The 21160-nt window shown below is 34.9% G+C and overlaps 1 protein-coding gene and 1 long non-coding RNA gene across 6 annotated transcripts in view; one reads left to right on the top strand and one right to left on the bottom strand.

Moving 5' to 3' along the window:
* The window catches only part of LOC138693781 (DNA mismatch repair protein Mlh1-like), a 142232-nt gene extending 121627 nt beyond the window's left edge, over nucleotides 1-20605 (bottom strand). For 4 of the 5 annotated variants that reach the window (XR_011330437.1, XM_069817584.1, XM_069817585.1 and 1 more), the window contains exon 1: nucleotides 20471-20605. The gene's annotated coding sequence lies outside the window, so the exon portion shown is untranslated. Of the gene's footprint in view, nucleotides 1-8118; nucleotides 8231-20470 lie in introns of those variants that run through there. The other variant, XR_011330436.1, reaches the window with a different exon arrangement.
* LOC138693782 (uncharacterized) lies at nucleotides 5530-9810 on the top strand. Its single transcript, XR_011330441.1, has 4 exons — nucleotides 5530-6748; nucleotides 6873-6967; nucleotides 8132-8247; nucleotides 8912-9810. It is a non-coding gene; the product is annotated as an uncharacterized lncRNA (long non-coding RNA).
* Nucleotides 20606-21160: the final 555 nt, after the last annotated feature.

The raw sequence follows: 21160 nt of genomic DNA, 5'->3' as shown, positions 1-21160 counted from the left end.
CTGATGGCTTTTTAATGAGTAATTTCCTGACCTCTTTGATTCTGTCATGAAACAACTAGTTCAAAAAGAAAAACATCCTGAATCAACATCTTAGCTTTCACCAAGGGTTCAGAATGAATTCATCCACCTAATGGCAATCAACGTTCGGCAGAGGTTACTAACAAGCATACAAGAAGTCAAGTCAATGTTTTACTCCAGTCCTGATCAAGCATATCGAGAGCAATTGCCTGAGATAGGCTACATGGAAATTGATTTTGAGAAAAAAAAAACAGTAGTCTATTTGTTGGAGAGTCTTTCCTTGGCTTCATTGAAATAAATCAGAAGGATGAGGAGAGCTTGGTTGAAGCAAGCTATAAGTGGATGAAATGGATATAATTATGAGATTATTGATCCCACTGCTACAATAATGCTGGACATAGAAGTGGTGTTTGTCAAAGAATTAAGGAGGTAACTCAGCAATGTTTGTAAATTGTAGCAATCACTGGTGGGTATACATGTAGCAAAACAGATCTACTGATGACGACATTTTTCAGAATAATCGAAATCTTCTACATCTACTTGCTCGAAACACAGCACTGAGAAAAACTGTAATTTGTTATTCCTGTGGTTTGAAAGTTGGAGTCAAAAATTATGTTGTTGATGTTTTCTAATGCCAGGCATTTGACAATAAAGTCATTTGACCTCTTGCACTCCAATATTTTTCAAAGATGTTATCATGGCCAGCCACTGAAGCACAGATTTTGAGGTGTTCCGAATCCATTTCTTGGTTTGAGTTGCACAATGGGCAGTTAGGGGACTGATATATTCAAATTCTATGCAGATGTTTGGCCAAACAATCATGGCCTGTTGCCAATCTAAATGCAGCTACAGACGATTTGCGTGGTAAATCAGGAATTAACTGTGGATTTTGATGCAGAGAGTTCCATTTTTTCCCTTGAGATTGTGTTATCAAATTTTGTTTGTTAAAGTTTAAGTATGTAGATTTAATAAATCTTTTCACAGAGGAAAACGCAGATTTAGTAACAGGTCTGTAAGTAGCAGTGCTGCCCTTCTTTGCTAAAGCATCCACATTCTCGTTCCCCAGGATTCCACAATGGGATGGTATCCATTGGAATACAATTCTTTTATTGAGTGATATTAATTGAGAAAGCATTTTAATTATTTCTGCTGTTTGAGATGAAGGTGTGTGTTTAGAGACTAAATTATGTGTATGTGGCGTGCAACAGAAGAAGCTGTAAGACCCATCAGCAAGTACATCGAAGAGATACTTCAGGTGATGAGAACAAGAAGTGATGTATGACAGCTACCTATACTGTACACAAGCTTCTTGTAGGATGACCAGGTTTTTAGGCACAAAAAGCAGGACCATTCCTAAAAGTGGTTTTGTAAAGCACTGTCTTAGGCTTTTGCTATTTATCTTACACATCATGTGTCTGAACTTCATAGCAAGCAGTAATCAGTTTTAATATTCATATACATATTCATTTACTGCAGCCAACTGATCACATACATGATATGGGACATGTCAAAAGTGACACATAATTACTATGCTACAACAGACTTAAAATACAACATACGAAATTTCAACATTAATTATAAATAATTTCAACATTAATTATAAACAATTTCAACATTAACAAATAACAACCACAAGAACAGGTATAACACTTTACAAGACAAATCACATTTCATTTAGCAGTCTAGAGTCAATTTCGACCTATGCGTCCTTCATGAGAAGACATCCTTCTCGAAGTCAGGATCTGGAAAAGAGGAAGTAAAATTTTTTAAGTAAGGCATTCTTTTCTATTCAGTTATGTCAATTTTCAATAAATTCGTTCATACTGTAAAAGCAGTTTTTGATTAAAATTTTGTAAAGCGCTTTCTTAAATTTTTTATGTGCAGATATTTCTTTAAGATAATTTTGTACGTCATTATACATACGAAGACCAGCATGAATGAAACTTTTTGTATAGAGTTGTGTTAAAACTTTCAGTAAAAATATTATCTTTATTTCTTGTATTGTGCTGGTGTGTGTCTGAATTTTTGAGAAAGCTATACAAATTACATTTGATAAAATTTAAAGTTTGATAAATATAAATACAGGGTAATGGCAAGATATGTAATTTTTTTAAGAATGGCCTGCAGCTGGTAGTTTGAGACACTTGAACTATGGCTTTAATAGCTCTCTTTTGTAGTTTAAATATTTGGATTGCAGTAGGTGAATTACCCCAAAAGATTATACCATACGTTAGGATAGAGTGAAAGCATGCGAAGTGCAATGTGCGAGCAGATTCAATAGATGATGCTCTTATTAGTAATCGCAAGGCAAAGCAAATTTTACTTAATTTCTTCCTTAGTTCCTGAAGGTGTACAGACCATTTTAAATGTTCATCTAGCTATATACCAAGAAATTTTGTACTGTAAGAATATTGAATTGTTTCATTTTGATGTTCTATGACTGGCCACTCAGAATGATTGTTTTGTGAATGATGAAAAGAAATGGCTATGGTTTTCGACTTATTGATTACCAGTGTGTTTCTCTCAAACCATTCCACTAGTCTTTTCTGTAAGAAAACGCATGGTACTGTACAGGACTGGTAACTGTGTCCGCGGTCTTGTTGGTGAGGAAAAGGTTTTCTGAGGGAAGCGAAGAGGGAGGGGGGAGTTGAGCTTATTGGTAAACGTACTATTATGCATGCAAGAAACATTTCCTCTTACCTTGTCTTCGCCTAGGCTTGCACTGGGATGCAGACGGAGTCGCGTTTCACTCGGATTCTTCAGAAGATGAACTGCCATTTTCACTATCGCTGCCCCCGGCTTCACTATCACTATCAGTGTTCAAGTTGATTGATATTTGGTCAATTACATCTGGAACTACTCCGTCCTTTTCCCAGTATTCTGCTTCTAAATTGGCGACGTGGTGGCAGAAACCTGCCCAATCTTGTCGTGTTACCTCCTGTATTGCGTTCTTCGTAGTTTCGCGCAGCTTTGTTAAAGACAAATCTCCTGTAACATTCGTGTCCCTTACAATTCTCTTGATTTTCGACCATGCGAGTTCGATGGCATTTAGATCACACATATATGGAGGAAGATGTATCACAACATGTCCACTACCTGACAACATGTTATCTATTCTGTACGTCTTCTCCTTTGGTTTCAGTGGAAGAATCAGTTTATAAAGGTCGTTCTTACGCATTGTCTCATTGCACTCGACTCCTTTCTTTCTCAGCCACTCTATCATGTCCCCTTTGAGGGCATAGGGTGATGGCGCTTTATCAACCTGAATACAATGGTATGGTGCATTGTCTAAAACGACAACAGAATTTGGCTGAAGATTTGGCATAAGTTGATTAACTACCCACTTTTGAAAATTGCCGCTATTCATTTGCCCATGGTAGTCTCCTGTTGTAGAGCCAGCTTTGTATATTAGTTCTGCACCGGCAAGAAAACCACTTGCGCCCCCGGCATGTAGTATTATCAGTCTGTTCCCCGAATTCATATTGTCCTGAACTCCCATTACGTCATCACTTTGCCAACATCTTCGGTGAGTTAGATTGCTATCGACCCACGTCTCGTCTACGTACACAATTTCACGTCCTTCTTCTCGATACTTCTTCATTTTACGCAGATAGTTTGCCCTCCAATCTATAATATCCGGTCTTTCTACCAAGATTTTTCGTTTTGACTGGCATTTCCTCCATCTAAACCCCATGCTTTTCACGACTCTGTTTAGTGATTTTCTGCCCCAAGGAAAATTGATTTTTTCTTTAATTACCGTCAAAAGTTTAGGTATTGTCGGCACTCTCTTTTCTTGAATATAAAAGTCTTGTATTGTATTTCTTATAACACACTTGTCGAAGTCGTCTACATGCAGTATATTACGAGATATTATTCGTCTCTTCTTTCCTGGCAATTTCAGGAGTCTATCCGGACTGTTTTCTTTTCTTATCTTATGTTCCTTCCTAATCTTCTTTATTGTACTATACCCTACTCCAGTGTATTCGGCCGCTCTTTCAGTTGATTTATTTAAAGGAATCCTCAAATGTTTTTGCACTCTTTCCTCATCGCACTTCTCTATGATGTTAGCTATTATTTCTCTTGCTTCACTATGAATAGTTGTGTTTGCCTTTCTATTAGCCATACTAAACGAAAGTGTTTAAGACTATCGTTCTTGCTAATATCACTGCTCTATAATCTCGCACTATTATTCCTATACTATAGCTATACACATCCTATACTATTTTATCACTACACTACACTATACTAATCCTATACTAGATATATGCACTACACTGAATTACACAGATTTACTGTAATTACTGTATAAGGAAGTTCTGAATTGAACAATGTAAAGAATACTGTAAACTCAAGTTGACTGCACTCTCGCAATATATATTCAGAACTGGTAGTTGTCTGTCAATGTCATAGAAAGGCCACCCCCATCCCGAACCTTTAGTACCTACCCTCTTCCCCGCGGTTGCGGCAGACCCCTCTCACACGGACACAGTTACTAGTCCTCCACAGTATTGACATCTTTTCCTGATAAAAAGATACTGGTATCATCTGCAAAGAAAGTTGGTTCTCCATGGCTGATGTATGACTCTAAATCGTTTATATATATCAAAAATAGAAATGGTCCGAGAATTGAGCCCTGTGAAACACCATACCTATACATTTTTTCTTAGACAGATAATTTATTATTTTACCATTTTCTTTACAAGTGATCTCTGTCCTTTGTTCACGGTTTTCCAGGTAAGAAGTAAACCAACTGTGTGCCAAGCCAATAGCTTTTAATTTTTCCAACAAAATAGTGTGATCCACTACGTCAAATGCTTTTGAGAGGTCTAAAAATAATCCTATTCCTATTTCTTTCTTTTCAATAGATTCATATACTCTTTTTAAAAAGTTTATAGTTGCCGTATTAGTTGATTTACCCTTACAAAATCCAAGTTGGTTTTCAACAATTATATTATGTTGGGTTAAAAATGATACAAGCCTCTTGTGCATAACCTTTTCAATTATCTTAGAAAAAACAGAGAGTAAGGAGATTGGTCTATAATTTCGAACTTCCATCTGTGGTCCTTTTTTATATAAGAGTTTCACTTTTGCCATCTTTAAACTAAGCTTATCTGCGAACTGGCTTATTGACAGTGAAAGATTTACAATGGCAGTTATAGGAGTAACTATATTTAGGAAACATCTTTTGATAAGAAAATCTGGAATCCCATCGATGCCAGCTGATCTTTTACTCCCAAGTCGTTTAATAATTTCCATAATTTCTGTTTCATTAGTAGAATTTAGACATATGCTATTACAATTATCCTTGTGTTTTGTTATATTATTGTTTTTAATCTGTGTGCTGTTATCCAGAACAGTTTCTGCAATACCTACATAATCGATAAATATGTTTGCTCTTTTATTGGTGTCACATAGTTCTCCACATCACATTTTAGTTTGATATTTTTTATATCATTACTATTTTGTCCGAGTTCATCTTCAATAACTTTGCACATAGCTTTTGACTTGTTCCCAGCTGAATTTATAAATTTATCACTGTGCAGTTTTTTGGCTTGACTTATTACTTTATTATAAATTTTCTTGTAATGATAATAATAATCTTTAAACGTTTTTGAGACATTCCCCCCTTTTAATATTTTGTTAAGAAATCTTAGTCTCTTTCCGGATTCCCTTATCCCTGTAGTGACCCAGTTTTTTGTATTGTCTGTAAATTTGATATTAATTTCAAGCAAAGCTGTCTCATAATAATAATTGAATGTTTTAAAGAATTCGTCATAAGCAAGGTTTACTGAAGTTTGTTCGAATATGGAGTTACAAGATTCTTTCTCAAGTAGATGATTTAGATGTATGTATGTATTTATTTACACTGCAAGTGGGCAAGCACCCAGTGGCAGTGGTATATACAATATTAACAATACACAATAAAATGATAACCAATACACAATAAAATTTACAATACACAATACAATTTTACAACACATATACAATTTTACACACAATACAATAATAATACACAATACAATTTAACAAAATAATAATAAAACATAAAATAAAATACCTAATTTTACAATACAACCTACATAATTATCTATACGTCCTACATAAGTTTCAATAGTCTTTCACTTTACTCTCATCTCATTCCCTGTAGTGGCACTATGACGCATTTCACTGACACTTTAGCACACATTTCACTGACACTATAGAACACATTTCATTGACGCTATAAATTATCACTGATCGGAACTGTTCACTGCACTGTAAAACCATAACTTCACTGACTCACCTCGCTTCACTGATACAACAGTTCAAATAAGTCAAATAATTACATCCTTATGCATACTTATAAACAGAACTACATTTAAACTAAACATTTCGGGCCCTATTCATAGACATCGCGCTAGCCCATGCTACGAGCGTTCTAAACTAGCCCCGGTTATAGCCAGGTTACTTTTACAGGATTCAGAGACGCCGATTAATCAGTGGCTACATTAGTCGGCGTATTAGCTTTGGAAACTGTTACACGATGCTGAAAATGCTACTGCGCATGTGCAGACTGGCAATTGTCATGCTCAGACGCAAGCGATTCCGAATCGTTTCTATTTATTTGTGAGGTTATTGGCGATATTAAACTACAATAAACTATTTGTTTTTTCTTCTGTGGTAAAAAAACAGCAAGAATATACATGGCAGCGTGCGGGAATTCGACTACACAAGAAGAAATGTCGAAAATGTAAGTAGAAATGTTATAATATTATACGTAATATTTTTAGGTTAGGCCTTGACGTAACTATTATGAAATATTGGACTTCAAAGAGTGAATTATTCTAATTCAGTATATATTTATTTACTTTTAGTTGAAGAAATAACTAAAAACAACTGGTGGAGGATGTCCTGCTCCCGAAATTGATGACGTAGGCCTACTAAACGATATGGAATGTTAACATATGAGGTATGTGTTTTTGGTTCTTAGGACATGTTTTTGTAAGTAAGATAGGCCTATTACTTCATGGTAAATGTTTAATGTGGCTCTGGTATGATTATGTCACCTAAGGCTACTCTGAATAGGTACTTGGTAGCCTAATTAATATAACGTAAATAATATATCTTGTAGGAATATAGCTGATAATGCTAGTAAAATGTAATTCACAACAATCGTGAAAATGCAAGCTACGCCTATACTCAACTACCATAAATGCAGTTTGAATAATATGGCTTTGTAAATACCTATAGGGGATTGGGCCACAAACATCTGATGTCAACCCACACAATTATCAATCATACCTTAACGTAGGCCTAATATCTTGTGTACAAGAATTATCAAAACTGAGACCTTATTTTAAAGGGCAGTAGGAACGCCTAGAGATTTCTGAGATATCCTTTTCTCTACTTTGTCAAAAGAAATAGCATTATTTGAGGTTAGAATTACCTACATAAGCATAAGAAATTTGTAGAATCCATATTGATGGTCAGCTATAAAATTTCATTATCTTGTGTGTTTATAGAACGCTAGTAAGTGATTTATAAAATATATATCAAACTCATATTTATTACAGCACTGAAAAGACAAAACCTCATACGCCTATGTAATCTGTAGTTGTGGTGATGTAAACATAGATTACCTCTTATTGTGTTACAATAGAAAGCCCTAAGAATAATGACAGGAGTGCAAGAAATATCTTCCACCTTAGGCTTTCTTTGAGTAGCCTACATGATGTTTCATGTCAGAAATCAAAACATCCATAATATAATATTATGATTTATTAAACACACTGTGTATATAATACAAGACAAATTAGATTTCCATTTAACCTCTATTATTCTCAGCTGTTGTAAAACGTTCACTGTTTATGTATTATCTTAAAGCTTTGATGGGTCAAGAGGAAAAATTTAGAAAAGAATTAACAAAATTGCTTTATATTCATTTTTGCAAAATGATGCATAGTTTAATTATGTTTTAAATACTTACTATGTATTAATGAACATATTTTGGCTATTTGCTTAATTTACTTGTTCCACATCTCATAGCTGTAATGCTGATGTAAGATCTATATAATACAATAAGTATTATGTTTACGTTTTCATTTAATATTAATAACTTACATGCTTATTTCAGGATGTCATTATTGCACCATCATCATCATCATCAATCCCACGTATGTCTGCAATAAATCCTGTCTCCACAATCCCAGGTGAATGGACGTTAACAGTCTCTACAGTAATCAACAACAGGTAAGTTTAAGATCTCATTCATACCTAAGAATATTGCTAGGCCTATTTATGATTACAATATTATCAATCAATCAATCTTCTTAATGTATCCAGCAGAGCTGTGTCTTCTGCAACCGGTACTGATGATTTTAATTTACTTTTTTTGTGGTTTATAATAATCATACAGTGTACTGTATATTATTTCAAGGCAGTCCATTGGGTCAGAATGGGACTTTACAACTGTGTACATGATGAAAAATTATGGCTATTTTTCTTTAATGAAGGACAGTTTAGTTAGTATTAAGACATAAATATTAAATGCAACAATAATATTACAATGTATCACTAATATGAAACGGTTAAACAAGGGAACATTAATTTGAATACTAGAAATTGAGTGATACATTGTATGACAGTTATTCCAACCCAACCAACAAATTAATGTATAAGTGCTTCATAACAATTAAAATTTATGATCTGCAATATGAAGTGGGATGCATTTGAATCATAGTACATTTTGCAGAAAATTAAATTTTCTTGCATGTTTGGATCAAATGGATAATTTCAAACAATTGATAAATTTTCAAACTTAGACAATTAAACAAATTCACAGTTTTGATAAGAAGTAGTGTCTTTTGTGTACAGTAGTATGCAAATGATTAACATTTTTTTCGTCTTTCCATAGGACTCTGCTGCAAGATCATCGAGAATGACAGAGTATGAAGAAGTGTTCCTCCTAAGCATGAAGCCCAAAAATTAAACGTGATGAGAAGTTCTATGAATTGCAGAAAACAAAATTGTTATTAGAAATAAAATATTATTAAAGGCAAAGTTAAAAATTATCTGGGACAAATCAAAGAACTAGAGATGTAACTTAGTAGTAGTGGTAATGGTGGTGGTGATGGTAATAGTAACACTAGTAGTGAAATTTTCTTGAGTTCTTGTCTACTTCATTTCCTTGCGAGCTTCCCAGCAGTTTATAGGAACTTGAAATTCTTCTGTCCCAATCATTTTCTGGAGTTTGGTGTAGAGTAGTAAGTATTCCTTGTTCATTATTATATTTGTGTTGTTGCATGCTACACAGTGTTATGAGTGTAACAAATTTATTTGATGGAGATATGCTGCTGGACAGTTGTGGCCAGTTTCTAAGCTGAATGGGGCAACTGCATCAGATTGAGGACTATTAGTATTACTGTATATTGGGCTCTAGTAGTGTTTTCAACTTTTTATTTTCACATTGTTGTTTAGTGAATTCTATACATATGTATGTGTTCCTTTTTCTTATTTTAATGTCGGTTAAAAGTTTTGCTGATTTATAAGACAGATTACCGGTACTTATTTATTTTTTTTGTTTTTGCTGGATTCATCATTCATCGAACCTGTAGTTCCTGAGTTAGAACATATTCCCTGATGGAGGTTTAAGTACCTACCTAAAGCAATTTAGTTACACTTATGTCTATAACTATGCAATTAAGGTGTTATTAGTAGAGAAATTTAATTCAGAGTCTTTAATTTAGGCTTGGAAGTCTCTAATGAATTGATCCATGAATTGAAAAAAGCAAAATTATTATTAGAAATGGAAATGTTAAGAAAACACAATTAGAAAGAAAAGAATAGGGGGAGGGCCTAATGAAAAGCTGGAAATGTTGTTTTCTAATGCCAGGCATTTGACAATAAAGTCATTTGACCTCTTGCACTCCAATATTTTTCAAAGTTATTGTCATGGTCAGCTACTGAGGCACAGATTTGAGGTGTTCCGAATCCATTTCTTGGTTTGAGTTGCACAATGGACAAAAACTGGAAATGTAGTACTTTAGTGTAATGTTCTCTCTTTTATTACATTGCTGAAACTCATGTTTACAATATCATGCTCTTTCAACTACATTCCTTAATAAATAATATTTTATTTTGTGTTAGAAAAAAATACTTATATTCACCACTTCTTTAAATGAATTTATTTTTTATCAGACAGTCTATCAAAGGTAGAGATGTGATTTTGCATCATATTGTAGGTATGACATGCATACATACACAACAAATTTCATCACAAAATGTTGGATAGTTTTTTAGTTATGAGAGAAATGCTTCATCACTGCACAGTGAACTGTCAACATTTTGAATTTAGAAAAAAATATATATACATAAATATTTTTTTCATATAGTAGAAGGACAGTGTTTTACACGTACTAATTTTCATAATTGTACAAGATACAGTAATGGTGGAAAAAATGTTGAATATTTGCAAAATTTTACTGCTGTAAGCTGTACCTAACCCCTTCAGGTAAATTGAATAAATGTAGCCTGTATGTTAGAGTAAATATCTGGTCGCGGGATTCTTTCCAATGCAGGGCTAAATCTGCAATGCTTCACTCATTTCTTGTAATCATTTTACTGGTGACTCGTCTGTATTTTTGCATGAAACTCATTCAGAAGTTACTAATTTGCATCACTTACAACCTGAAATGAATATGGAACTTAGGAATGAGGAGAAAAATTAATGTCTATATTTATTTTCTTAATACTCTCACTCTATGCTAAGCGATTTTTTTTTTTTTTGTAATGGCGTTTGCTTATTCTTGTATTATGTTGATATGCTTTGTTTGGCTTTTCTCCCTTTGTCCTTAGAATGTACAATAGTTTGTATCTTAGAAATAAGTGAATATGCAAAATATGAATAAAATTATTGTATGAAGCGAAGTTTAAACCTACATACGAGTTTTAATTTAATTTACAGAACCCCTGAGTTTCCATTATACTACCCCTTTCTTTGATATTATAAACTTATTAATTTGTCCTACAGAATAATATCTGTAATAGTGACAATTAATAAGTCTATAATATTCTCATAGCTGCAGTTCATATTTCTGTACAGCTTACTGTGCACTAAACTGCGGATTCCCGGCCAACAAATCACTCAACTGAGTGCGCTCCTAGTATAATGGCAGTTGACATTGGACATAAACGTCAACATATATGCCTAACTTGGAGTCAGGCCACAAAGGGAAACATTGAAGGAGGAGGTTTCCATCTGGTGCTGTGGATTGAATTCAGCGTAGCTCAGTAGTCAGAGCGCTTGGTATGTAGAATCAAGGACCCGGGTTCGATCCCCGGTGCCGGAGCGAATTTTTCTCCTCAAATATTAACCTTTCTTTGATATTTATTTGTGAAAGTTCTCCAAGACTTAAGAATGTGCTATCTATGGTGCCAGTACCTAAAATCAAATATTTTTATATTGAACTTGTTCTACGTCATGGAAAGGTATATTATCATAAAATCCTATTAAAAATAATCGCATTCTGCCATCTGTTTGAGTGACGTGAGCATTAGCACTATTTATACTTGGAGTAATTTATGTGAGAGTTTTTTTTATTAGACTGTAACTGTAATTAAATCAGTCATTTCTAAAAGGACTTTATCCGATCTTTTTGCTAAAATCAATTTAGAACGCTATCATATTCTCACTTGAATACGCCTTTCTGATAATGGGGATTATTCCATGTATTTTATTCAGATCTATGCAGGCTTCACAATATTCACAGCACTTCTCAGAGGGCCCTAATCCTGCAGTAAGGCGATTTTTATGGAGATGAGATTTTGAAATAAAGCCCTTTCAGAAATTACTGATTCAAATATAAGTTTATTAGCAACATTCCACGTTACACATACTTCAACTTTTTGTTTTACTTCGAATTGACGAAGATGTTAATATATGGACTATAATGATTTTCAGTGACTTCTATAAATAAGGAAGCATAGAAAGTAATTTGTCACACAGTACAGTATGTATATTAACCTTCTGTATACCAACCTCTAAATGTAGGCCTACACCAATCTGGTTACATGTATACTCCAGAATATGCTTGCAAATGAGTACAGGTTTACAAAATGCCCTATGAAAAATTGGTACTCTTGCTCTTTTATCGAGGAAACGTTTATATTATAAAGAAATGTTCTCTTTTTTCTTTCTAAATAATTTCTTTACAATTTATGCACACCTTTACTGTGTAGTGTCTGAATGGTCATTGCACTCACATGGCATTCTGTACTACACTTCCCATCCCTATTTCTCGGACATATCTTGCATCTCCCAACTTGTGCAGATGGCTAAGGCTGAAGAGAACTATCTTTGTAAATTGTAATTCTCTGGAGTCCATTTTTTTAACATTTCAGAAATGAACTGCACAAACTAAGCTGGGGATACTCGCTCAGTGATACAAACAGGTACTGGACTGCTGCAATAATAATAATAATAATAATAATAATAATAATAATAATAATAATAATAATAATAATAATAATTAGAATATTAAAAATTGAGGTGTATATTGCAGGTATAGCAACCCAAGAAACGAATGTATAAGTGATTCATAAGAAATAAAATTGACATAAAATACAAAGTGCACACCAGTGATTTGTGCAGTCAGTTCACATAATTTAGAGTATCTTATATTTTCTTAGATGTTAGAATGAAATAATTTCCAACAAAATGATAATCTTTCAAACTTAAACAATAAAAAAAAAAACATATAATATAAGAAAGTAATAGTGTGATTGGTGTACACAGTTACATTACGTGGTATACAAAAGTTTAACATTCTCCCTTACTTTTCATTGGATTCTGTCCATGATCATTTAGAATAATAACACAATATTTCATTTTTTTTATTTAATTTATTGTGTTCCATGGAAGCTTTAAGATATGGAACAAGTCAAGAGTTACACAAATTCTTGGCAAGATGAGGTGAGGCCGAGGATTCGCCACATATTACCTAACATTTGCCTTAATGTTGGGGAAAACCTCTGAAAAATCCATCCAGGTAATCAGTCCAAGCAGGAATCTAATCCAAGCCCGAGAGCAGCTGCAAATAGGTATAAAAACAATTAAAATGGTATAAAAAGATAGCAAGCAGATCAATTAAATTTTCATGCATAGGCAATTGAATTAAGACAATACCTAGCAAGCAGATTAATTCAATTTAAAGGCATAAACAATTAGTTGAACTACACAATAATTTAGGTATATAGCAAGCAGATTAATTCAATTTACAAGTTTAGACATTTTATCAAACAAATGTAGAATTCATCAGTTAAGCTTATACAAAAGTACACAATACATTGCAAGTAGAATAATTCACTTTACAAGCATTAACAAATATTTGTGTACACCATAACCACTATCCCCCAACAAAATGAAGCGTCCAAATTCATTCTGTTCAAATCGCTTCTTAATTCTAATCTCATTGACAATGCGAGAGTCATGGGCACTTCCTCTTCAACGTGCCACTATATCCAGAATTTGGAAACTTGCATCACTTATAACCTTAAATGAATAAGGTAATATATGTGTTAACTAGCAATTTCATAAAGGACATTTCTATAAAAAATTAAAACTGTTAAAAAAACTGTCATGTGGGTACACAAATGAAAGCTACGAATGTGATTTGTCACTCATATAAGTGAAATGTATCCCTTTTTTGTGCAATTTTGTAAAAAATTTCAAGTTTTTTAACTAAGCAACAGTTTTTATTCTTTGAGTTTTTTTCATTCTGATATTTAGAGCTGCTAACAGCTGACCTTCTAGTAATTCTCCAGAAAAGCTACATTGAAGGAGGAACAATAGATATTTGCTTCACTGACTTGCGTGACATATATACAGTAGGCCAAATAAACATGTGGTTTTAGTCAGCAGCCACAAATACTTTCAACATAAAAATCGTTTAATAGTTACTTGGGTACTGTTACTTACATACTGTAATGCACTGTTGTAGCTCCCACACTCCCATTTATTACCAATATAACACCATTTCTCTAATAATTCTCCCTCGACTTCTCGCATGTTATATTAGTAATTAGTTAGAAGGAGGGGGGGGGGCAACAACATTGAGGCGATTTTTTATTGTGTCTCTTCAGTGTAGCTTTTCTGGAGAATTACAAATTACAAATCCTTTTTCTTGTACCATTTAACTGAAATAATGTAATATAATGCATTACTATCTAAAATGTAAATAAAGTTATTAAAAGCTAAACTAGCACTGAGGTGGTTCTCTTCGTACTCTGCTTATACACCTTGCATATACGAATCTGTGATAGATTAGGTTAGATTATTTTTGGCTTTTATAATGGCTTGCATATATGACCAACTGCATCTCTACAAAAAATATCTCACAAATTCAACGATTTTCACTATCGAAATCATCGGAACTACCTCAGCGCTAGTTTCACCAAAATTTCAGCCTTGGTCTACATAACCTCTTATGGGTTGTAATTTCATTTACAGTACGTACCTGAACGTTTAATAGAGAATACCATCCTTTTCGGTCGATATATATTTGTGACAGTTCTCCTCCTACATTTGTTATGGGTATGTGCGTGTCATCTATGGCGCCAATAACCTAAAAATGATGAAATATCACAATAGACCTACTGTACCAATATGGTACCGGTACAGTACAAATTTCTCTAAGAAAGCATTCACATACAATATTCAAATCATGAAATATAATTACCTGAAGGGAATCTTGCGATGTCGTCAAACTTTCTCGCAGTGTTATTCGTTTTTCTTCCCTAGGAAAACGTACGTAACGAAGCGCAAGTCCAGTGATTGCTACTGACACATTCGTTATTATACATCTTACAGAAGCCTGACTAATGTTGTGTACTTCATATTTTCTAAATATGTCCAATCTCGGTAGGTACGTCTTCCTCCTACATATCACATCACGAATTCGACGTACATAACCCACATTCACTGCATCATAACAGCCATCTTGCTAAGCTAGTCGGCCTCTAAACTACCCTACCGGCGGGGACTAAAATTTAGCCAGCCAAACCCCTCTTAGTACACGTATTATCGCTAACACTAGTTTATGAATACGAAAAACGTTAGTTCGCTGATCATCCACCGGAAGTAGCTATTTAACCCGCTCTAAGAATGTCTATGAATAGGGCTCTTCTAGTCTAAGGCCCTCTTACACGCTAGTTTTAAATAATTTACAATTCAAACCAAGGAAGTAAACTCGTCAGCCTAGATAAATACATGTCATCTTAAAAAAATTAAATGTTGAATGTCACCTTAATTTTAATTTTCACTTTATATACAACTTTTTAAATTATTCTTGAATCTCCTTAAGGAAGGACAGCCCTCGAAGACCGCTACAGGTAGGTCATTCCAATCATTTATAGTTCTATTTAAAAATGAGAATTTACCTACATCCGTTTTCTGTTTCCTACATTTGATTTTAAAATCATGATCGTTCCTACCATAGTATGTTGGCTTTCCTAACCGAGCCGTTATGTCTACCCATGCTTTCTGACCTAGATGTGCTCTATACAATGATGTTATTCTAGTTTTCCTATGTCTGTTTTCCAAAGTTTCCCATTTAAGTTCTTCTATCGTATCATTTCCATCTTCTCTTTTACCTTTAACAAATTTCGCTGCCCTATACTGGATTCTTTCTAAGGAATTTATCTGGTATATTCTATAGGGATCCCAACATGTAGTTCCGTATTCCATTAACGGTCGCACTAACGTTAGATATGCTATTTCCCTCGATTTGGGGCTAGCCTTTCTCAAGATTCTCATAATAAAGTGAAGTGCCCTCCATGCTTTACCCATAACATTATCAACATGCTCTCCCCAAGAAAGTTTGGAGTTTAAATACACTCCTAGGTATTTATAATATTGTACTTGCGGAATTACAACACCATTGAATTCATAATTAAGACTAGTTTCCTCTCGGGTTTTACAAAATGTTGTAGATTTACTTTTAGAACCATTTATTTTCATCCTATGCTTTAACGCCCAGTTATAAATTTTATTCAAGTCTGTTTGAATAGCATCTACATCTGAATTATTTCTAATCTTTCTATAGATAATGCAGTCGTCTGCAAATAGCCTCATATTTGATGTAATATTCTGGCATAGGTCATTTACGTATATTATAAAGAGTAATGGACCCAGAACGCTGCCCTGTGGCACCCCTGAACTTATATTTCCAATTTCCGATATTTCATGACCTACTCTAACTCTCTGGGTTCTACCGTTTAAGAATTCTTGAATCCATAGCGCCACTCTTTTATCTATTCCTAGCCTACTTAACTTATCTATTAATATGTCATGTGGCACCAAATCAAATGCTTTCGAAAAATCAATCACAACTGCATCAATTCTTCCGCCTCTATCTACCTCTTCAGCTAGATCCTGAACCAGGGACGTAATTTGACTATCACATGAGAAGCCTTCCCTAAAACCATGCTGGTGGTTGTAAAACCAGTCTTTCGCATTTAGAACGTGACGAATATAATTCGATATCAAATGCTCCATGACTTTACATACAACAGATGTAAGGCTAATCGGTCTGTAGTTTCCGACATCTAATTTATTTCCACCTTTATGTATGGGTACCACTATAGCTGATTTCCAGTCACATGGAATAGCTGCATTGTTTATGGAAACATGAAATATACGCATTAAGTATGGAATTATGGCCTCGGAACCTAATTTAAGAATCTCTGTAGCAATACTATCTGGTCCTCGAGACTTCCGATTTTTTAATTTCGTTATTCTCTCTCTAACCCCTTTGGAAGTTATTTTGAAAGTCGAATTTGGTTCACATTCATGGTCTGTGACACAACCACACCTATCAGAGGGATTATTATTATTATTATTATTATTATTATTATTATTATTATTATTATTATTGAAAACCGAAATGAAATAGGAATTTAATAAGTCGGCCTTTTCTTTGTCATCAGTTATACTTTCTCCGTTCTGATTTCGTAAAAGCACTACTCCTTCGTTTTTTCCTTTTCTCCTGCGTACATAATTATAAAACTGTCTCCAATTGTTACTTTCATCTTCTTTTAAAATAGTTTTTAGAAAATTTTCCTGAGCTAACCTTTTTTCACACTCAAGTTTCTTAATTAATTCGACATATTTTTCCCAATGCTCATGGCTTCGTTTACGTTTGCTAAATGCGCGCCTTGTCTTTTTCTTTAAGTAGCGAATATAATTAGTGTAATATTCTGGGTCCGGATTTTTCTTAATTATTTTAGAAGGTACACATTTTACTAATGCCTCGAAAATTATACTCTTAAATTTATGCCACACATTTTCCATATTTCCTTCAGTCCTTAGAAAGTCATCATGCTTTTGTCGTAGAAATGTTTGTAATTCATGGACATCGGTTTTGTTAAAATTCCAGACAGACAGTGGACTTGACCTCGGATTTACCGTGTTTTCCCAGAAGATTTCTAATAAGACGCTATTGTGATCACTTATTTTATGAAGACTTTCAGAGTTGACAACGAGAGAGACAGGTCTTAGTAGGTAAACATCTAAGAGGGCATTGTCACGCGTCGGACCATTTACTACCTGCGTGAAATCTTTAAGCCAGATCAATTCATTAACAAGGGTCTGTGCATCTGAATTTGTACCTGAAATCCCGTTCCAGTTAATTTTCGGGAGGTTTAGATCCCCAGCAATTACTACGTTTCGGTCTTCTGATACTGTATTAAGATATTCATTTAGTTTGTGCAAAGTTAAATTGTTTAATTCACTGGGTGGTCTGTAACATGCTATTACATCTAAGGTTTCCCGCCCATTTCTTATCTGAACATTCAATATTTCAACTTCCTCATGTATCCACAGAAGATTGCTACTTATTTCTATCTTAGTACAAACGAACACTCCCCCTCCCTTTTCACTTCTATCCTTTCTGAAGACTCTATAATCCGACCTAAAAATTTCCGAGTCATTTATGTCTTCCCTAAGCCATGATTCCGTCCCAATTATTATATCTGGATTATAAACATCGACCAAGTTCCAAAACGGAATAAGTTTATTTCTAATACTTCGGCAATTAACCTGCAGTAGTCTTAGTAGGCCTGTCCTTACTTGTACATTCTGAATCCCCGTGGCACCTCGCCGTCACTGCAGGTCTACGCTGCCTGCGGATAGGTCTTCGACCGCACCGCCCGCTGGTAGTCCCTCGACCCCTCCTCCCGCAGGTAGACTCTCACCCCCGCTGACCGCTGGTAGTCCCACGCCCCCGCCGTCCACTGATGGTCCTTCGGTGCCGCTGCCCGCTGTTGGATCCTCGATCCCGCCCCGCCATGTTGTAGTAACTACCTGCGCGAAGAGGGATCCCATGTCTGCAGCTCCCCTCCGATTTAGGTGGATTCTGTCTCTTCCGAAGCATCTGTCGTCTATCCAGGAATTTGGATCGACGAAACGCGCACCAAGACACTCCGCTACCCACTCGAAAGCTTTAGTCACACGACCCACTTTTCTCCAGTTCACATCCCTCCGTCTGACGATTCCACTGATGACAATCTCAGCTGCCGGATATTTCTTCTTCGTTTCCATCACCAAGTCATATACATCTGCCATGATATAATCAACACCTCTTCGCAAATCGTTTGTTCCTACGTGAAGGACGATGTTTTTCGGGTCCCCTCGTTCCTGATTCTCGATCACGCTTTTCATTTCTTTCACTCTAATCCCAGGGTAACACTCCGTCGCCAGCTCCGGTTGTAGATTCCCTACGTGTCGAATGATGGAGTCTCCGATGATAACACTTGCCGCACCATGCTTCTTCTTCTCCTCCCTCTCTTCGCCATTTTCCTTTTCCCGTCGCAACAACATATTTTCGTCCTCCAGAAACTTGATCCGTTGCTCCACCGTCTCTAGCTTCTCCCGTAGCTTCTTCACTGAATATTTTCTTCCTTAAAGGATCTTACTTTCTTGTATACAGCAGAACTATTATAGTTATTTTTATTCCTATCTTCTAGATGTAACTGCAAGATTTGAGCTTCATGATCATAGAACCCAGTTGTTATTACATTAGAACTGTAGTTCCACAAATCCTTGTTTAGTATTATTTGACCAACTGCTGATTGACTGCTGCTTCCTATTCTTGTTGGGACATTTACTATTGCCTCTAAGCCATGTGTGTTTAATACTAGTTGTAATTTCCAAGTAATATTATTATTATTATAATTTTTAAAAATCTACATTTATATCACCCACGATTATAATATTTTTGTTTCTATTTCGCCAAGTATGAATTATTAAATCCACTTTATCAATAAGGATCTGATATTACTGCTGGGAGTCCTATATATACAGAGTCCTATATATACAGAGTCCTATATACAGAGAGAATTCCACCATGCTAGTTTCAAAATGTTCTTCAACATTATCAAATAATGTAGGCTAAATGGTATTGCTTCTATACTTGTTTTACAAATACACATGAGCCTCCATGTTTTTTTGTTTTTCCTACAGAATTTTGTTGGAACGAAGTACTTATTTCAATTGATCGAGCTCAAAAGAGGCTGCAGGAAATTGCACGATGCCACCCTGGATACGAAAGGTCTCAGAAATAACTTTGATGTCGAAAGAGGAACTTAGTCAACTGCTCCCTGTAAAAAGTGATATGGGTATGTTGAGGTTGAGAGATGTCAAAGACGAAAGAAAATTATGCCTGGCGAGAGCTGGAAATACATCACATTAACCGCTAGACAAAACATGGAGAAAGTCATGAAGGAATCACTCAACTGCCTTCACATGAAAATGGACAAAAGGTTCTCTGTGCTGCAAGAAGCCAAATCAAATCGGGTTCCTTCTAGATATCAGTCAATAGACTATGTTATGGTGTTGACAATACCAGTAGCACCTTAAAAAACAAGTGCAGAAATTCGGACGAAAACTACAGCTGTGATACTGATGCGTAACAGAACGCAGAATGGATTGCAGAAAGCTGCTTTCGACTCACACTGCGAAAATTTCAGGTCTGAAGGATTCTCGATTTCATGAACATGATGTTTCCCCACTTTATGCATTGCAACACAATATTTCAGTTTCCACTGTCAGCTGTGAGAGATTGTTCAGCAAACTGAAACTACTACTTGAGAGCATTTATAGGCCAGCACTGACTCTGTAATCTTGCCAGGCACGCAGAACAATACAGTAGCAACACAATTTCACAATATCCCATTCCAAAAAAGAATCCATCTGCTCTTGTTTAAAGCAGGATATTACCAACACAATACATCTCTACCAAAAACCTGACCAAACCAAACCTAACCTCCAACTGTTCTCAGACCTTGCGAAGACTATCTAGGCCTATATATCAATACCAAAAACCAAACACACAATTCATACCAAAAATCTAACCAAATCAAACCTAACCTTTCACTTATCTCAGACTGTCTTTCTACCTATATATCAAAAACTGCATACCAAATTTGGCACACTACATGTCTTCAAAACAGTGTCCCTGCGTTCTTGAGTTGGTAGATCTTTCAGCATCGGCATCATCTCTTTCAATAGGCAATATTCTTGGTACAATGCAGCGCCATTTTCAAAGTCCAGTTCTGTATTAACATGCAACATATTCAGTAAGGACACTGAATGTGAATATATATATATATATATATATATATATATATATATATATATATCTCAATATGAAAATTCAGAATATAATACTGCAATGAACAAAATTCCAGACATTAAGAGTCCTGAAAACAATTTAATTTTTTCCGACAATCTGGAAAAATTCTGGATGGTTGGCAATCCTATACACAAGATGGTATGACAACTCGATTTTTGTATCCAATAACTGTTCATGAATTTACACAACTTGTAACTTACATAATACCAAGTTTTATTTATAGGGTTACTTGGTGAAAGTAAACGCCTTTTACTATTGTTTTTGTCTTTTGCGCTCAAATTATGGCAGGTCAAATTTAGAACATCATTATCCAAAATACTAAGCTTTTTAAAGGAAGAGTTTTCAGTAACACACCCTTAGGTATCAGTTTTTACAGTTCTCACATTTTACATTTCTACACAACACACTCATTATCTGTTTAGGGTTCCCAGACATATTGGAAAAAAAATGCAGGACACTTATCAATTATCACTAAG

The sequence above is a fragment of the Periplaneta americana genome, unplaced genomic scaffold (assembly GCF_040183065.1).
Source record: "Periplaneta americana isolate PAMFEO1 unplaced genomic scaffold, P.americana_PAMFEO1_priV1 scaffold_21, whole genome shotgun sequence".
NCBI classification, from domain to species: domain Eukaryota; kingdom Metazoa; phylum Arthropoda; class Insecta; order Blattodea; family Blattidae; genus Periplaneta; species Periplaneta americana.
This window is presented reverse-complemented; position numbering and strand designations above follow the sequence as displayed.